Below are 20335 nucleotides of genomic sequence, written 5' to 3' on the forward strand. Positions count from 1 at the left end.
AGGGATGCCTGCAGATGCACGATGTTATGTAATCAGTGACAACACCACCAGGGAATAATCCAGTCAATAGACCTAATGAATGAATTTATATAACAATTAAATTAAAGAGCTTACCTGCACTAGATTTGATCTTGGATACTTGGCTTGCAAGAAAGAGCGTAAACACAAGAACAAAGATAACCCATCACACTGGGGTTCTGTGGAATGAGCCTTTTTGGATCTTATGTGCTAAAAGAGATGCAACCAAAAAGTCCTGTACTTCCAGTTTTAATGCATACAAGAACAAGTAATTCCTTACATGAGCTTTGAATTAACAAGAGAGTGTTGAAAAGAATAACAGACAATCTATGTCAAATATGAACCCTGAGATTACAAGGAAAAGTTAAAAAACAAGAATAAATGACAAAGAATTGACCAAAACATTGAAGCATAAACAGAGTGATGTCAAAGATAAACCGTCCATTTATAAGGAAATGTTAAAGATCAACAAAATGACGTTGGGAAAATAAAGTCAATTGCACCTCCAATAATGGAGGACTAGTCTCCCTGAACAAAGACATATATGACCCAAATAAATCCCTAAGCCATAAATTTCATATCAAGTTATAGGAATTGAAATGACAATATAATGGTGTAGAATTTGTACCCTTTGGATGAAAGAGACTGGCATCAAGGAACGCGGGACTGTTAAATTCTCGTTCATTTGCTTTCTCCTATTGTGCTCAACAGCAATGTGAGTCATCCTTTGGCTCTCCACTTCTTCACTATTCTTGCAGACCTTGGAACACTTCCTCTTCCTAATTCATTCATGGGTGGCTGTATTGGCTTGGTAACCATTAATATTCCCCAATCTCTTGCCGTTGCAATTTTCTGAAAAATTCATAGTGTTAGATGAGTTGGGCTCCCAGCTTGAAGAGCTCACACCCTCCTCTGGGGCATCCAAGCTGGAGAACTAATCTTTTGCTTCAGTTTTGACAAGCGAAGTACATGATTCCGAGACATGGGTTATGCAGGTTTCAAGTTCAAAAGGCTGAACTTCAACCCTCTGCATAAAGTTATATTTGAGCCATTCTGCCCTTCTACAGCTTGTCAGATTCAAATCATATTCAGATCCATGACCACCGTGCAGAAACTCATCAAGGGATTGACTTTCACGTTTGTTATCATTATCACAGATCGGAAATGATAGCAGCTCCTGAAATCCCCATGGCCTCTGTTGCTCTAGCACAGGAAGCAGGAGCTATGGGCCATGACTGAAGCTGCAAGCTGGTACTGATCCGGCCTCGTCTCCGTTCATTCCTATGCCTTCCAGCATGTGCAAGAGGGCCAAGTTTGATTGCCTAGTATCTCCAAAGACATTCAATGTCTCAGAGAATCCTTTTTCCTAAGAGCCAAAATTTAATGGCGCTTGTGAGCCCAACACCTCTATTGGCCTGCATGAGCTCCCCATTTTAGCACATTCTGATTCAAATTAATGAGATGGACTTGTTTTGTGCACACCAGAATACATCCACTTCATCTTGCCTGCACCTTCAGGGTCCTGCAACAGCATATAACAAAAGTTTAAACGTTTTTTTCATCTGGCAAATTATGTTTTTGACCAAGGCATACAATATACACAACACCAGTAGCATGGCATTGGGAGTGTGAAAAATATTTGAAAAGAAGAACATTGCAGAACTCGATAAAGGTTATGACTCAAAAGTTTTCTATTATTTGGTGCATATTGATTGCATTGCCTTTTTCTATCACAAACACTAGATGCAAGTGAAATCAGGCCTTCTCACACAAAACGATGAACATACAGATTCATATTTACTAGGCACTTTGCCTAGCCCACCCAAATATTTTGCATAACTACAACTTAATCCCAATCACATCCCATGTTCTTCTTAAGGCAAGGTTTAGGTATAAATTTCTATGAGTTTACCATATATAGAAATTTGATTTTCATAGCCCAAGCTAGATTATCATATTAACCCAAGCTCGATTCTCAATATATTCTAGACCTTAGCTTTGTAAGTGCAATACTGCGAATATGGAAGTTAATAATGTTGCAACAATAGTTAGTCCAAGTTCAGTTGTGAGCGAATTCTGTTGGGAATTTCTGATAATTCTAAACAAAATTGAACAGAGAATAATGCTCTGTTTTTAACACAGAAAATAGAGTTTTTCACACACCAAAAAAAGACTCTGTATTCATTAACAAGAATGCTTTTACAAAAATTCTTCCTCCATCAGAGGGATTACACCAAGCCTGCTTCAGACGCAGTCCCCAAAAATTTCAGTCTGTCTCTCCTTGCAAAATTTACATTGCTGTGTATAAAAAAATTTCATTCGCTTATTACATTCACGCGCTGCTGGGTTACATTTCATTCTAAAAAAAAATTACATTCACGCTCTGTTGTGCTACATGACATAGTCAACGAACAACAAAAAAAACATAATATTTACCTTTTACTTGTCCCGTAAAAGGAACTACTCCCGTGAAATAAAAAACAATAAAATTAAAAACCTTACCTACATTCTACGACCATAATAAATTTCACATTAATTAATTTCTGATAAACGATGGCTGTCAATAAACTTTCACGTCACGTCAAGTATTAAATGGCTCCTGGTGCAGGCATGTACATCAACTGTTGATCTGCCCCAAATTAATCGGATGGCTGTTGACAATATCACAAGGCCCTTCCTTACTGAACTTTACGCGCCAGGGAATGGTGGTTTTGGCAAGGACTGCTCAGACACGTGTCCATCATTGAATATGCTCACTGCCTTCAGAGGAAAACCACAATACAAAAAAAGGCGGTGCGGGGAAGTCTGGCAGTTTTGTTGAACAAACATTGCAGTTGAAAGTACATTTCAACACTCTTGTTTAATTTCAACTGCTGGGTTATCAGTCATACCCAGACATTTCCTCAAAAACTCAAAACTTTTCTGCCCCAATGGTTTGGTCAGAATGTCTGCAACCTGCTCCTGAGTTCTGCAGTGTTGTAAGACAATTTCTCCATTGTTTACCAATTCCCTGATGTAATGAAACTTTGTGTCAATGTGTTTCGTTCTCTTATGAAACACAAAATTCTTGGATAATGCAATAACTAAGCTATTGTCACAAAAAATCACAGTTCCTTTTGCTTTCTCTTGGCATAAACTCCTTAACATCCTTCTCATCCAATTTCTTGACACGCTGCTGTTGTAGCTACCACATATTCTGCCTCTACTATAGATAATGATACGATAGGTTGTTTTTTAGAAGCCCATGAAATGGCTCCTGAACCCATGTGAAAAACATAATCGAATGTGCTTTTCCGATCATCTACACTTCCAGCCGAATCACTATCATTGTATCCAATTAAATCTTAACATTCTGAAGTAGTATATAAAATTCCAAACCTTTTAGTACCTTTAACATACCTCAGAATCCTTTTTGCTGCCTGCCAATGTGCTTCTTTTGGCCTGTCCATGAATCTAGAAATTAAACTAACAGCATACATTATATCTGGCCTAGCTGCAGTCAAATACATGAGGCTGCCAACTATGCTCTTGTACAAACTAGGATCAAAATCCTTGCTGCTGTCCTCTTTGCTGAGTTTTAATCCCATCACTGTGGGAGTGATTGCTGCTTTGCTCTCCTGCATATTAAATCTTTCCAACACTTCATTAACATATTTTGCTTGTGATATAAAAATTCCATTTCCATTTTGTTCTACTTCTATTCCTAAGAAGTATCTGAGCAAATCCATGTCAGTCATTTCAAATTATTCTTTCATGACTGTTTTGAAATTTTCAATAATATAATCATCATTACTTGTGAAAATAACATCATCAACATATAACACAATAATTAGTAATTTACCATCCTTTTCTTTGATGTAGAGGGTGGGTTCTCCCTCACACTTTTCAAATCCTTTTTCCAGTAGATAGAAATCTATCCTACTGTACCACGCTCTTGGTGCTTGCTTCAGCCCATAAAGAGCTTTCTTCAATCTGTACACTTTGTGCTATTAGCCTTTCTTTTCATAGCCTAGAGGTTGTTCAATGTAAACCTCTTCCATTAACACTCCATTTAGGAATGCTGACTTCACGTCCATTTGGTAAACTTTCCACTTGTTTTGTGTTGCTATGGACAACACTGCTCTCACGGTTTCCATTCTAGCAACCGGTGCAAAAGTTTCCTCATAGTCTCTCCCATACTGCTGCTTATATCCTTTGACAACTAGTCTTGCCTTGTGTCTTTCTATTTTTCCTTCAGCATTACTCTTGGTCTTGTAGACCCATTTAACTCCAATGACTTCCTTTCCTTTTGGTAGTTCAACTAAATCCCATGTCTTGTTTCTTTCTATGGCTTTGATCTCCTCATCCATAGCTTCTATCCATTTCCTATCCTTAATTGCTTCTTCGAAATGAACAGGGTCATCAACATGACAATATAAAGCAAACAAAGAGTTCATACCTTCATTTGCTGCCTCTTGTTCATAAATGTCAATTAAATTTCTGAACTTCTTACCTCTTTCATTTGGTGTACAAGTGCTTAAAGAAGCACTTGAATTTCGTCCTTGTGGTGTGCTTGAAGAAGCACTTTCATTTCTCCTCAAGGGTGTCTCTTTCTGTCCTTGTGTTGGTGCTGCTGTTTGGGGATGTATTTCAACCATCTCCTCATCATCTTCATTATGTGACAAAGAGTTTTTAACATTCACTGTTTTCTCTATGCTTCCATCCCAAGTTTCCTCCTCAATGAACTGAACATCTCTACTCACAATAAGCTTCTTGGTAGATGGGTTATACAATCTATAAGCTTTGGATTCCTCACTGTATCCAATGAAAATACATTTCTCCCCTTTGGTGTCCAACTTCTTCCTTAGTTGATCTGGAATGTGTGCATAAGCCACACATCCAAAAAAATTCATGTGGGTGACTCCTTGCTTTGTCCCACTCCATGCTTCTTCCGGCACTCTGTTCATGACTGCTTTTGTAAGGAATCTATTCAAAATGTACGCTGCACAGTGTACAACTTCAACCCAATCATAATTTGGCAAAGGCTTTGCCTTTAACATACTCCTCGCCATATCCATGATTGTCCTATTCTTCCTTTCGGCAACTCCATTTTGCTGCGGAGTGTACCTAGTGGTAAATTGCTTATGAATTCCATTTTCTCTACAAAAACGTAGAAATTCTTTGGAGATATACTCACCTCCTCTATCAGTTCTTAGAACTTTGATATGTAGCCCACTTTGGTTTTCTACAAGTGCTTTGAAATTTTAAAATCTTTCAAACACTTCACTTTTGTTCTTCAAGAAATAAACCCAAGTTTTTCTAGTAAAATCATCAATAAATGTTAGTATATAGTGGCTTCCTGCAAGTGATGGAGTTTGCATCGGTCCACATAAATCTGAGTGGACAATCTCTAAGGGTTCTTTTGCCCTTATGATTTTCCCAGATGGAAAACTTTCTCTGTGTTGTTTCCCCAAGATACAACCTTCACAAACGCTGTCTGGTTTCTCTATCAATGGTAATCCTCTTACCATTCCTTTTCTATTCAACAAGTTAAGACCTCCAAAGTTGAGATGTCCAAATCTCAAGTGCTACAACCAATTTTCATCTTTCGGTTCGCTTTGGAAAGCCTCTTGTGTCACTGCTGCTATTTCTTCTTTATTTTTAAAATCTTCTATCATTCTGAGAGGGAACATCCTGTTCCTTGTCATCTTCACTTCAGCAATACATTGTTTGTTGGATGTTTTATCCATGATGGTGCATACATCATCCACAAAGAAAACATTGTACCCCTTAAACAAGCTGTCTAATACTTAAGAGGTTACATTTCATTCCAGGAACATAATAAACATCTGTTGTGGTTTTATTTTCACCTTTCTTTGTTAAGACATTTACTTCTCCTTTTCCTATAACATAAACTTTATTATCAGTCCCTAGTGTGACTTGTGACTTCACACTCTGATCTAACATAGAAAACAGGGCTATGTTTCTTATCATATTGTTACTGCAACTGTTGAAAATAATACTGAGAGGGGGGGGGGTGAATCAGTATTATCAAGTTCTTTTAACAAATCTTCCTTATTTACACTTTGAATTATTTTTGCATATCAGTACCATAAAATAATGAGCATGAACAAGAAAAACAGATAGTCACACCGAAAGAACACCAGATATAAGGTGGAAACCCAATGTGGGTGAAAACCACCTGCTACAATATGTCTCTATCTTCTTTCAAATTAGAAACTCCTATTACAATGATTTTGTACTGGTGCAGTCCTTTACCAGTACGCAGGCTGCAACCTGCAGAGAGCTACAACTCTCTCTCGTTTTCCAGTCTCTCCTGGAAGGGAGCTACAACCCCCTACTTCTTTTCTTTCAAGGACCACTTTTCATAAATTTTCAAACTGGATCCAACAACAACATTGAAGCTCATAATCAAACAACCTTCTGAATCACCCAATCACCAGATCCATACATATACAATGATATTATGAGAGTTATCAACCAGATCTAGTACATAAAGATAAGTCATTAATCATGCTGTTATCTGAACTCAATACCAGTAACCAAACATCAGTTATGCACCCAAAACCCTGCAGAATAGTCAAAGGCAGTTAAAACAAATTTTAAGCAGGGATCGCAACTTCACTGGTATAGATCTGCGGATATCTGTACTACCTCTGCACCTGCGCCTTCTGTGGCGCCGCGACCACCGCACCTGCGCCTTCTGTGGCGCCTCTGCACTGCGCCTTCTGTGGCGCCTCCACACTGCGCCTTCTGTGGCGCCTCTGTGGCGTCTCCGCACTGTGCCTTCTGTGGCGCCTCCGCACTGCGCCTTCTGTGGCGCCTCCGCACTGCGCCTTCTGTGGCGTCTCCGCACTGCGCCTTCTGTGGCGCCTCTGTGGCGTCTCCGCACTGCGCCTTCTGTGGCACCTCCGCACTGCGCCTTCTGTGGCATCTCCGCACTGCACCTTCTGTGGCGCCTCCGCACTGCGCCTTCTGTGGCGCCTCTGTGGCGTCTCCGCACTGCACCTTTTGTGGCGCCTCTGTGGCGTCTCCGCACTGCGCCTTCTGTGGCGCCTCCGCACTGTGCCTTCTGTGGCGCCTCCGCACTTCCGCAGCTGCAGCACTCGAGAGATCCCCCTTCACAGATTCGCTTTCAACTTCCCTTTCATAGATCAAACTTTTAAAACAATAACCCAATATTTCAGATCTTAAGATATTCGATTTGCAAGAATGAATTAGCCAAGTGATCTCCTTTGCTTTATATAGGAAAGCTTCTTCCTAAAATCATGGATCAATACCATAGATAACCAATACAAGGGGCCCAAAAACATGGGGCTCAATAATACCAAGGACTAACTACCATGGACCAAAGGTAAGTTCTCCAACATATACACACTTTTGACGAGGTACCATGGTCCAAAACCATAGGTTCAAATACCAAGGACTAACTACCATGGACCAAAGGTAAGTTCTCCAACATGAAAGTGCGTGAACTTTCCTCTACATGAAATAAACTTTTCTCTGCATATAAGTGCGTGAACTTTTCTCTACATAGAATAAGGTTTTCTCTGCATATAAGTGCGTGAACTTTTCTGCACTATAATTTATCATCTGAGATGAGTGGGTTGCCATCAAGTACAACTTATGTATCATAAAGCCATACAAGAATCATAATGCCAACAATCTCCCCCTTTGGACTTGATGGCAACCTCAAAATCTTCAGCTCATTCTCCCCCTTTGACATCAAGGGCAAAGGGTTATGCTCCCCCTAAGAGCATGCTCCCCCTGAATATGAACCAGATCTGTAAAGAAGAAACATAATCCACCAAACACCATAAATGACCATGAAAGAGATAGAGACATATTGCAGTAATATTCAGATCAGCATCCATGATCGCCTTCTGTACATCCTCCATAATGCCAACAATGCATTATAAGCTTCCCCTGAACCAGTGCTATTTGATCTTCAACCAATCCGCAACCCAGCACATGTACGCATATTCCCATACAACCAACAATCAGAAGAGATTCAACAACAAGATGATGCATCAACAACCCCCAGCTTTTTCCTGAGGTATTCAAAAGTCTCTCTGGGCAATGGTTTGGTGAGTATATCAGCAACTTGTTCCTTAGAAGGAACATACTCCAACTTGACCTTCTGTTCAAGCACTTGTTCTCGAAGAAAATGATACTTGATTGGTATGTGCTTGGTTTTTGAATGCATGACTGGGTTCTTTGAGATGCTGATTGCACTTGTGTTATCACATAAGATGGAGATAGGTGGTGTACAAGTGATTTGAAAATCCTGCAAGGTCTGCATCATCCAAAGGAGTTGAGTGCAGCAAGATGGAGCAGCAACATATTCTGCTTCAACTGTAGATAAGGCAATCGAACTCTGTTTCTTGCTGAACCAAGATACTAGTCTGTAACCCATAAAGAATGCGCCACCACTTGTGCTCTTCCTGTCATCCACGCTTCCGGCCCAATCGGCATTTGTATTAGCATGAAGTGTGAGATTTGTATATCTAGGATACCATAAACCATAATTTTGAGTCCCTTGAAGATATTTGAAAATTCTCTTCACTACATGAAGATGAGTCTCCTTCGGATTTGCCTGAAATCTTCCAACTATTCCAACTGCATGCATGATGTCCGGTCGGGTACCTGTCAGATAAAGTAGACTTCCAATCATAGATCTGTAGGTTGGTTGATGTACTGCTGCAGATTCATCATTTGCACTGAGGCTACATCCTGTGACCATGGGTGTACATACTGGTTTTGCATCTTCCATGCCATATTTATTCAAAATCTGTTTGAGATACTTGGTTTGAGACAAAAAGATTCCTCCTTCCTTTTGTTGGATTTGCAAACCAAGGAAATATGCCAGTTCTCCCAGCAAGGACATTTCAAATTCTTTCTGCATGACCAAGGCAAAGCTTTGACTCATAGCTTCTTCATTGCTGCCAAAGATAATGTCATCTACATACACAACAAGTATTAGCAATTTGTCATTTTCAACTTTTATATAAAGATTGCTATCTGCTGATCCTTTTGAAAAACCTTGTTGATGAAGATATTTGTCCAAACGATAGTACCAAGCCCTTGGAGCTTGTTTGAGACCATAGAGAGCCTTTTTCAATCTGCATACAAGATTTGGATCATTTCCAAGAATGAAACCATCTGGCTGCTCAATATATACTTCTTCTTCTAAGTCTCCATTCAGAAAGGCTGATTTCACGTCCATTTGAAATACTTTGAAGTTTTGAAAGCTTGAGAGAGCAAGGAACATTCGGATGGCCTCAAGTCTTGCAACAGGAGCAAAGGTTTCTTCAAAATCTATTCCTTCTTGCTGCGCATACCCTTTACAAACAAGTCTGGCCTTGTTTCTAATTACTTCTCCATTTTCATTCAATTTATTTTTGAAGACCCATTTTGTTCCTATAACATTCTTATCTTTTGGTCTAGGAACCAACTCCCAAGTGTTGTTCTTTTCGATCTGCTCAAGTTCTTCATCCATTGCTTTGACCCAACATTCATCTTTGCATGCCTCTTTCACATTTTGTGGTTCAGTGGAAGAGAGTAATGCCAAATAGCTTGAAGCTTCTGCAATTGTTCTTCTTGTTTGTACACCTGCTTCTTTCTGCCCCACAATCTGAGATTCTGGATGATTCTTCTGAACATATCTGGATGGAGTCTTCTCTTCTATTCTTGTCTGCTCCTTTGGTTCTTCTTCTTCATCATTCTGTCTTTGAGGGTAGCCTTCATCTTCTTCGATGTCTTCATGATGTACTTGCCTAGGAATGTATCCCTTCTCATCAACCACTACATCAATGCTGTCAACAATTCTGCCAAGTCTTTTATTGTAGCACTTGTATGCTTTGCTATGTGGAGAATAACCAAGAAGAATGCCTTCATCTGCTCTAGGTTCAAGTTTGCCAAGTTGCTCATCAGTATTCTTAATATAACATTTGCTCCCAAAGATTTTGAAGTGCTTCACCGATGGAGTCTCACCACACCAGAGCTCATGAGGGGTTTGAGTGCTGTTAACACGGACATTTGTTTTGTTGAGAATAACAACCGCAGCATGTGTAGCTTCACCCCAGAAAGTTGCGGGAGTACCCGACTCATCAAGCATAACACGAGCCATTTGTTGGACTGTTCTGTTCATTCTTTCCACAACTCCATTTTGCTGAGGAGTTCTAGCTGTAGAGAATTCTCTTCTTATCCCATGTTCTTCACAAAAATTGAAAAATTCATTCGAGGTAAACTCCCCACCTCTGTCAGATCTGAGGCACTTAATTTTGTATCCTGATTCATTTTCAATCAAGGCTTTGAATTTTTCGAATGCTTCATCTTTGTGCTTCATTAGTCCTAACCAGACGAACCTGGAGAAATCGTCAATGAATAATATCAAGTATTCTTCTCCTCGAGGTGTTCTTTTTCTGAATGGACCACATGTATCTGTATGTACTAGCTCAAGAGGCATGCTAGCTGATCCTTCCTTCTCTGGAAAATTAGTTCTGGTTTGCTTTCCAAACTGACATGATTTGCATATGGTGTTGTCTGGAATTTTGATATCTGGAAGATCGCGAACTGCCTGATATTTGCATGCTTTCCTTATTTGTGAAAAGCTTAGATGCCCCAACCTCCGATGCCATAGCCAGTGTTCATCATCCTTGCTTAGATAGCATTGTTGTTGTCCTTCTTCAAATACGTATAGATTATTTGGAGTTCTTTTACCTTTGATCACCGTTTTACCTGTATCAAGATCACGAACAAGACATCCATTTGTTCTAAATATCACCTCGGTTCCTTGATCACACATCTGGCTGACACTTAGAAGATTATGTTTCGATCCATCAACATACAAAACATTTCCAGCCTTGACCTTTTCTTTTAACTGAGCAGTGCCTTTTCCTTTTATAGTTGCAGGAGTATCATTTCCAAAAGAAACTTTCTTTCCCTTTTCTAGAGCAGAATAGACTCAAGTTTTTCTTTATCACCTGTCATATGCTTCGAACATTCACTGTCAATGTACCATAGATTTTCCTGTCCCTCTGCATAGAATGCTATCCCACATCTTTCTGTTTGTGGTTCCTTTATTCTCCATGTTTTGGTGTTTGAGGCTTGTTCCTTTGTCTGCTGAAACCTGCTCCTGCATTCAGAATCTTCATGACCAAAGTTATTGCAAATAGAACATTCAACTTCATTTTCAAGAGCCGAAAAGTTGTTATAGGTCCTTTTTGTAATCCCGATCATACTTCTTTGTTTTTGAGCTTCTCTAGTCATGATTGTTTATATGCAACACATTGAGCTGCTTTGTGACCAAAGTTATGGCAAGAGAAACATTGTCCATTGAAGAAATTTCTGCGGTTATCAAATCTACCGGCCAAATGATTGTAATTTCTATTGTCATCCATTCTTGAACTAAATTGAGAAGATTTTACCTGTGGCTGGTTGTAGCTTTTGTTCACCCTTAAAACAGATTGCCCTTGATGGTCTCTATTTGCAATTCGTCCCTGCCTTGCCTGATGGTCTTCATTGTGCTTTTGCTCATTTCTTCTTGCTGCATCAAGATAACTTTTTGAAGTGGTTGCTTGAGAAGTTTCTCCATTATAGCCCAGACCTGTCTTGTTTAGTGGAGAACGCTGTACATTGATAATCTCATCCAAAGTTTCAGATCCTTTGACAAACTTAAGATTAATAGCTTTTGTTTTCTCAATCTCTTTTCTAAGACCAACAATTTCACCTTCTAATTTTTCAAGATGTTTTTCCTTTTCATCAATTTGAAATTGTAGAGTATCAATGATCATATTCTTTTCTTCTATACATCTCTTGAGTCTAGTAATTTCTTCAAAAAGGCTATCCAAATCTATAGCATCCATATAATCATCATCTTCAAATGCCATTAACAGTTTATAGTCGTTACCTTGTTCATCTTCATCACTAATCGATTGACCATCACTATCTTTATGAGTGTAGTAACTTTTCTTGTTTGCACTCTGTTTCTTGTTCCATCTAGCAGGTTCCTTTCCTTTATCCTTATAAGGACATTTTGCAGCATAATGACCTACTCTTCCACAAGCAAAACATTTAAAAGGTAACTTACCTCTGAACCTTCAAGAACCCCTTTGAAGATTTCTGACAAAATTTGATTATTCTTCTTCTTCTTCTAGCACGTGACTTGCTTCATAGTAATCTCCTTTGCCTGAAGCCTTGAAAGCCGCTTCTCTTCTGTCTGATGGACCTCCCTTTCTCATTTCATAAGCAGTTAGAATTCCATGTAGTTGAGACATGGTGAGAGTTTGTAGATTTGCTTTTTCTAGCGGACACTTTAGATTCAAACTTGGGGGACAAGGATCTTAGGACTTTTTCAACCACAATAGCCTCTTTTATTTCTTCACCCAAGTTTTTCATGCAGTTAACAATTTCATCTACCCTAAGGAAATAGTTAGCCACACTTTCATCATTATACATTCTGAGATTCTCATACTGAATCCTGAAAGTTTGAAGTTTAGCACGCTTTACATGTTCGTCTCCTTCACAGCTCGTGACAATTTTGTCCCATATTTCTTTTGCGGATTTATAGTGCATTACCTTCACGAATTCTGATTGGGATAAGCATCCCAATAGAGTATTGACTGCTTTCGCATTTGTTTCATATTTCTTCTTCTCGGCCGAATCTGTAGGAGTAGCTGAAGTAAAAGTGTAGCCTGTCTCTATGATATCCCAAACTTCTGTACCAAGAGATTGAAGATAGGCAGTAACTCTTATCTTCCAATAATTGAAGTTCGTCCCATCAAAAATTGGTGGCCTGATTGATGCTTCTCTCTCGTAGTTGCTCATGATGAATGATCTACCTTCAAGCGATCAAGCTTCTCTGAAGGACCTGCTCTAATACCAATTGTTGAAAATAATACTGAGAGGGGGGGTGAATCAGTATTATCAAGTTATTTTAACAAATATTCCTTATTTACACTTTGAATTATTTTTGCATATCAGTACCATAAAATAATGAGCATGAACAAGAAAAACAGATAGTCACACCAAAGAACACCAGATATAAGGTGGAAACCCAATGTGGGTGAAAACCACCTGCTGCAATATGTCTCTATCTTCTTTCAAATTAGAAACTCCTGTTACAATGATTTTGTACTGGTGCAGTCCTTTACCAGTACGCAGGCTGCAACCTGCAGAGAGCTACAACTCTCTCTCGTTTTCCAGTCTCTCCTGGAAGGGAGCAACAACCCCCTACTTCGTTTCTTTCAAGGACCACTTTTCATAAATTTTCAAACTGGATCCAACAACAACATTGAAGCTCATAATCAAACAACCTTCTGAATCACCCAATCACCAGATCCATACATATACAATGATATTATGAGAGTTATCAACCAGATCTAGTACATAAAGATAAGTCATTAATCATGCTGTTATCTGAACTCAATACCAGTAACCAAACATCAATTATGCACCCAAAACCCTGCAGAATAGTCAAAGGCAGTTAAAACAAATTTTAAGCAGGGATCGCAACTTCACTGGTATAGATCTGCGGATATCTGTACTACCTCCGCACCTGCGCCTTCTGTGGTGCCGCGACCACCGCACCTGCGCCTTCTGTGGCGCCTCCGCACTGCGCCTTCTGTGGCGCCTCCGCACTGCGCCTTCTGTGGCGCCTCTGTGGCGTCTCCGCACTGCGCCTTCTGTGGCGCCTCTGTGGCGTCTCCGCACTGCGCCTTCTGTGGCGCCTCCGCACTGCGCCTTCTGTGGCGCCTCCGCACTGCGCCTTCTGTGGCGCCTCTGTGGCGTCTCCGCACTGCGCCTTCTATGGCGCCTCCGCACTGCGCCTTCTGTGGCACCTCCGCACTACGCCTTTTGTGGCGTCTCCGCACTGCGCCTTCTGTGGCGCCTCCGCACTGTGCCTTCTGTGGCGCCTCTGTGGTGTCTCCGCACTGCGCCTTCTGTGGTGCCTCTGTGGCGTCTCCGCACTGCACCTTCTGTGGCGCCTCCGCACTGCGCCTTCTGTGGCGCCTCCGCACTTCCGCAGCTGCAGCGCTCGAGAGATCACCCTTCACAGATTCGCTTTCAACTTCCTTTTCATAGATCAAACTTTTAAAACAATAACCCAATATTTTAGATCTTAAGATATTCGATTTGCAAGAATGAATTAGCCAAGTGATCTCCTTTGCTTTATATAGGCAAGCTTCTTCCTAAAATCATGGATCAATACCATAGATAACCAATACAAGGGGCCCAAAAACATGGGGCTCAATAATACCAAGGACTAACCACCATGGACCAAAGGTAAGTTCTCCAACATATACACACTTTTGACGAGGTACCATGGTCCAAAACCATAGGTTCAAATACCAAGGACTAACTACCATGGACCAAAGGTAAGTTCTCCAACATGAAAGTGCGTGAACTTTTCTCTACATGAAATAAACTTTTCTCTGCATATAAGTGCGTGAACGTTTCTCTACATAGAATAAGCTTTTCTCTGCATATAAGTGCGTGAACTTTTCTGCACTATAATTTATCATCTGAGATGAGTGGGTTGCCATCAAGTACAACATATGTATCATAAAGCCATACCAGAATCATAATGCCAACAGCAACCGGAGTCTAGAAACCATACATCTTCACTCTTTGCTTCAGCCATATTACAAGCTAAAAAAAAATTGTTTTGGCTGATATTTTCTCTAGTGAAATTTGCACTAGTTCTATTACTCATATCATGCTGCTTCTTCCTACATTCATTTGCATAATGCCCATATTTTTTACAATAGTGACATTGGACATTGGATTTATCATACCTTTGTCCTTGAACATGATGTTGTCCACTTTGTTGACTGTTGCCTTGGCCTTGGTTCTGATTTGGATTGCTACCTCTTCCTTGAGCATTTGCTGGACTGTTTCTTCCACCTCTATTTTGGCTTCTGCCTCTTCCTCTCTTGTTTCCTCTGCCTTGACCTCTTCCTCTTCCAAAGAACATCTGGGTCTTAAAGGCATGTTCTAGAGATGAGTTTTCATTTCTACTCAATCTCTGCTCATGTGTTATTAGTGATGCATGTAGTTCATCAACTGAGAAGTTTGTGAGATCCTTTGTCTCTTCTATGGTGGTGACAATCACATCGAATCTTGAGGGTAGGATCCTCAATAGTTTCTCCACAATCCTCCTTTCTTCAAGAATCTCTCCATGAGTCCTTATCTGTGTGACCAGACCAATCACATGTGTGAAGAATGAGTCAATATTATCTAACTCCTTCATGCAGAGAGTCTCAAAATCTCTCCTTAGCAACTATAGTTTTGTTGTCTTCACTTTCTCCATTCCTTGATAGGATATCTTGAGAGTTTTCCATGCTTCTTTGGATCTCTTAGCTACTGCTATCCTTGGAAACACACTCTCATGCACTGCTTGATACAAAAAGTAGAGGGCTTTAGAATCCTTCTTCTTATTGCTCTTCAACATATCTTTCTCTGCCTGAGTTAAATTATTAAACTCATTTTCATCTGTTGGTTCTTCAAAACCATCCTCAACAAATTCCCATAAGTCTTGAGAAGCAAGCAAAGCTCTCATAGTTATTGCCCAATAGTCATAGTTTTTTCCATTAAATTGTGGGAGCTTAGTATTACAGATACCCATGCTAGTGTTGGCTCCAGCCATTCTTGCACTCTTAACTATGCTTCAAAATACTTGACTGTGTATTTAAAATAACTGGCTGTCCTCAACAAAAAACTAATCTTGAGAAATACCTTGGATTCTTTATTGACTGAGTCTTCACTCTGCTGGAGAAGCTGCTGCAGCAAGAAATCATTCCTTTAGCTTCTTTGACACCTTCAAAGAGCCTGGACAAGCTCTAATACCATGTTGGGAATTTATGATAATTCTAAACAAAAATGAACAGAGAATAATGCTATGTTTTTAACACAGAAAACAGAGTTTTTCACACACCAAAAAAAGACTTTGTATTCATTAACAAGACTGCTGTTACAAAAATTCTTCCTCCATCAGAGGGAGTACACCAAGCCTGCTTCAGAGGCAGTCCCCAAAAATTTCACTCTGTCTCTCCTTGCAAAATTTACACTGCTGTGTGTAAAAAAATTTCATTCGCTTCTTACATTCGCACGCTACTGGGTTACATTTCATTCTAAAAAAAAATTACATTCGTGCTCTGCTGCACTACATTACATAGTCAACGAACAACAAAAAAAAACATAATATTTACCTTTTACTTGTCCCGTAAGAGGAACTACTCCCGTTAAATAAAAAAACAATAAAATTAAAAACCTTACCTACATTCTATGACCATAATAAATTTCACATTAATTAATTTATGATAAACGCTGGCTGTCAATAAACTTTCACGTCACGTCAAGTATTAAATGGCTCTTGGTGCAGGTCTTTACATCAACTGTTGATCTGCCCCAAATTAATCGGACAGCTGTTGACAATATCGCAAGGCCTTTCCTTACTGAACTTTACACGCCGGGGAATGGTGGTTTTGGCAAGGACTGCTCAGACACGTTTTCATCGTTGAATATGCTCACTTCCTTCGGAGGAAAACCACAATACAACAAAAGGTGGTGCGGGGAAGTTTGGCGGTTTTGTTGAACGAACGCTACAGTTGAAAGTACATTTCAACAAATTCCTGAGCTTGGCTTAAAAAGTGCAACACTATACTTCCTGATTAGGGTGAAGTTAATAGTTGTTGTAGAACTCTAGTGCAAAAGGATTAACTCATAGTATTAGCGTCATTTGGCTCCATTGATGATACTGCCTCTCGTGCTCCAGATCTTGCTGCAATTAATACCAGTAACGGAAAACCAGACCACTCATTTCACGTATACGGGATTCTACAGCACAATTTCTGCCAGAACCTGTTTTTAATTCGCAGGCACAAGGCTTATTGAGGGATAAGGCCACATGATGAATGCTGGCAGTTACAAAAGGACCAATGGAAATGCAAGAGTCATGGGGCTCTCCATAAATGCATTTGTGAAGGAATGATCAGCATGCCCCTCCCTACTAAAAATGTATTTTTAAACCCCTTGTACCAGAGATTTGCTGCATTTGGATCTCTAATGGTTCTGGAATTGACGACTGTGTAGAGGAAGGACATACGAATTCACTGATTTGATACAATACCCGTAGCTTGATTGAACTCGATCAATTACATTAAGTGTGTGAGTGAATCATACAGTGCTGCAACTATTATAAGAAGCTTAAATGAATGCTTTTACAGGTTCTTAAACTAGATCAAAGACTCACGCTGGTATCAATCTTGAACTGCTTCTTCTGTTGTTAAATATGCTAACGTAGATGGTACTGCAATTTCACTTATTTCATGGTTTATATAATCCCTTATCTAATGCATTTTCAAGAAGGTTTGGGTGTACAGTGCTAGTGCCTGAAACTGTGCATTATCATCACCAGGTGTAGGGACCGGTGGTTAACATGTCATCACCCTGCTTAGGGGCCTGAATACTTGCAACTGCCTCGAGATCTGGAAGAAACGTACATTTTATTCCACCAAACATAGCCCTAGAATGCCCTTTTGACAAACCCCAGCCGTGCCCCTTAGCAGAGTAGACCTGATGGCCTGATCGGGTGAGCGATATTATTCAGAAAAAAAGTCCCCTAGGCATCCCAACACACTTTAGGTAATTACAAAATCAAGAATTCCTCCTCTGGGCAGCTTAGCGCCGGAAAATCGAAAATCGAAAACTCCTCTCCATGCATTTAAGAAATGGCGAACCCACAACAATATTGATTAATACATGTGTGTTGCATGCAAGGGTGATAAAATTTATTTTATATTAAATTTGTAGTTCATATGGAGAGAAAAATTAATAAAAAATAAAAGTATAAAGTATAGTCACTAATATAAAGTTAAATATAAAAAAATAAAACTTTCATAGTAGCCACCTGGGGCTTGCATGCAGCCCCACATGCCCCTCCTTACTAAAAATGTATTTTTAAACTCCTTGTACCAGAGATTTGAAGCCATAGAAGAAACAGCGGAAGCCACTGCTACAAGGGTTCAACCAACATCTTCATATGAAACCCTTCCCATGAGGTAGAATTCTGAAATTTATTTAAACAACAATTTAGTAATTATTCTGGCAATAAGTATAGTTACCAGGTCTCAAAAGCAAAGAAAAGAGAAAAAGGTAGAAGCCACGGGATGGATAAAAAGGTAGATGCCACGGGATGCATTCAACCAGAGAGACATCCAAGGAAATGCAGAAAGATAGCAGGGTAAGAAGCTCTGGTGAATAAGATTTAGTCCTAGGTTGCAATAGGGGGCAGAAAAAGGTTAAGATCCCAACCTTTTGTTCGCATGTTTAGAGAGGGATTTTGGAGAATTTTGGATGGGCAGTCTTTATGGGAAAGGCAGAGCATAAATATATAGCCATGATTACTGTAAATTTGACGCGTATCATCTAAGATCTAAATACAAAAGGAAATCCTAGACTGTATCTATTTTAAGCCGCTGAGAATTTTTTAAAGTGTTAAGAAGAGGATATTCCCTGCAAGCTGGTGAAGCCGGTCCTCCAAAATAACTTGCTTGAGAAGCGCTTCCAATTTGGGTAGAGCCTTTATTGATTATGAAATTCTCAAGTGCATGCAGCCATCCTGTGCAAAAGGCAAAAATCAAAGGATCACAAATACCCAATAACAACAAGAAGAATAAATACCCAACAAGAGGAGGAATAATTGCATGCATCCTTAATCAGATAAGGAGGACTATTTCATACAGAAGGTACACAAATTTTGCAGGAAAAGAAAACTCGCTTCTGCCTCAGCGTTAGTGCTCTACTACATCGCCCTACCTCTCTCACAAAAATATTTCAATATTATAATGAAATATCTTCTACCTTCATTCACCTACATTGTATCAGTAAGTGACCTGCATCATAGCAGTAAATGACATGATATATGTGTGTCAGTCAGTCTTCTTGAAATAGAATTAGCAACATATCATAGGAATAAATGCAACTCATAGATTTATTTACTACCACTCTTATGATTTATTTAAATACATCGAAGATCTCTTTTGGACACGTCTCACAATATTGACAAGTGAATTTAGAATATTGACAAGTGATGGTTAAATTTTAACAAGTACCAATCTCGACTATACCCTGCGGTTCACCTAAGTTTAACAACTGTCATTTCATGCTAGAAATCGATGACTCTTGTAAAGAAGGTTTTGCCAAGTAGTTTTTTCCAGTAGATAACCTGGATATACTATGTTATAATTTGGGTTCTCGTTTATGCAGCCCTTCGGGCAGGTACCTGTGCTCGAGGACGGTGCTCTGACTCTTTTTGGTTTGTATCCATACATATCACATAATTACTCAAACTGCATCTAGAAACTTATGGCAATTTGTTAGAGATTCATCTTTTACTTATCCATTTTTTGCTTTATGGTTAATGCAGAATCAAGGGCCATCGTTTGGTACGTTATAGAGAAGTACGCAGCACAGGGGACCATTGGGCTGTTAGGTAAGAGTTTTTCAGAGAGAGCTGTGATTGAGCATTGAATGGAGGTGGAAAGCTGGACTTATAATCCTCCCAGTTCCTTTCTAGTATTTCAACTGGGATTCGCTCCGTTGTGGGGCATTCCTCAGAACCAGACAGAAATTGTGAAGAACGAGGAGAAGTTCTCCAATTCTTTGGACGTGTACAAGAAGATATTGTCTAAGAGTAAGTATTTGGCAGGCCCGGAAAGCGGTAATGCCCGGTGGTGATACCTAGATCCTAGGTAGGGCCTAGCTGTCCACAAGAGAACCTGTAGTCGCAAAGCAATAGGCAGAGGGAGCAGCAAGCTCATTGTGTATCGAGAGCCGAATTTCTAAGGAGACTACGGGGATGGTAAGAGAGCTTCTAGGGCAGGGACGCTAGATAGGCCAGCCCCTGCGGCACGGATCGTCGCGGCTACTCCGTCACTTGAGGTAAGGCATCCTATGCTACAGACGTTCTCGGTCGGAGGCGCACAAACCATTAGTTCAAGGGATCATATTTCAAGCCAATGGATATATACCGTACTCAAGAATGCGTTATCTGGGTAGCTTAGTGCTGGAAAATCGAAAATCATATGACTTCTTAGGACCAAAGGCAGAAACGAGGTAATCGTAGGGAACATTTTCTTTATTTTAAGTAGCAGGGGAATTTACAATTATCAGTGTATCTTGCCTGCACATGAGCTTCCAATATTTCAAACTGACCAATGATAGTGAATCCAATCGAGTCAGTTCCAATCCAGTTCTTAGCCAAGCACGAGAAGTACTAGGTCATGTAAGTAATTATGTCTTTTTTTTGTTTTGT

At 39.9% G+C, this 20335-nt stretch overlaps 2 pseudogenes; one reads left to right on the plus strand and one right to left on the minus strand.

Moving 5' to 3' along the window:
* Positions 1-483: 483 nt before the first annotated feature.
* On the minus strand, positions 484-18740 carry LOC149153693 (transcription factor bHLH70-like; annotated as a pseudogene).
* A 541-nt stretch (positions 18741-19281) lies between these two features.
* On the plus strand, positions 19282-19758 carry LOC149153694 (glutathione S-transferase F10 pseudogene; annotated as a pseudogene).
* The last annotated feature ends 577 nt before the right edge of the window (positions 19759-20335 follow it).

This window comes from Pinus tabuliformis, chromosome 9, assembly GCF_031772625.1.
Source record: "Pinus tabuliformis cultivar Carrire ecotype Pingquan chromosome 9, CPIR1, whole genome shotgun sequence".
Lineage (NCBI taxonomy): Eukaryota > Viridiplantae > Streptophyta > Pinopsida > Pinales > Pinaceae > Pinus > Pinus tabuliformis.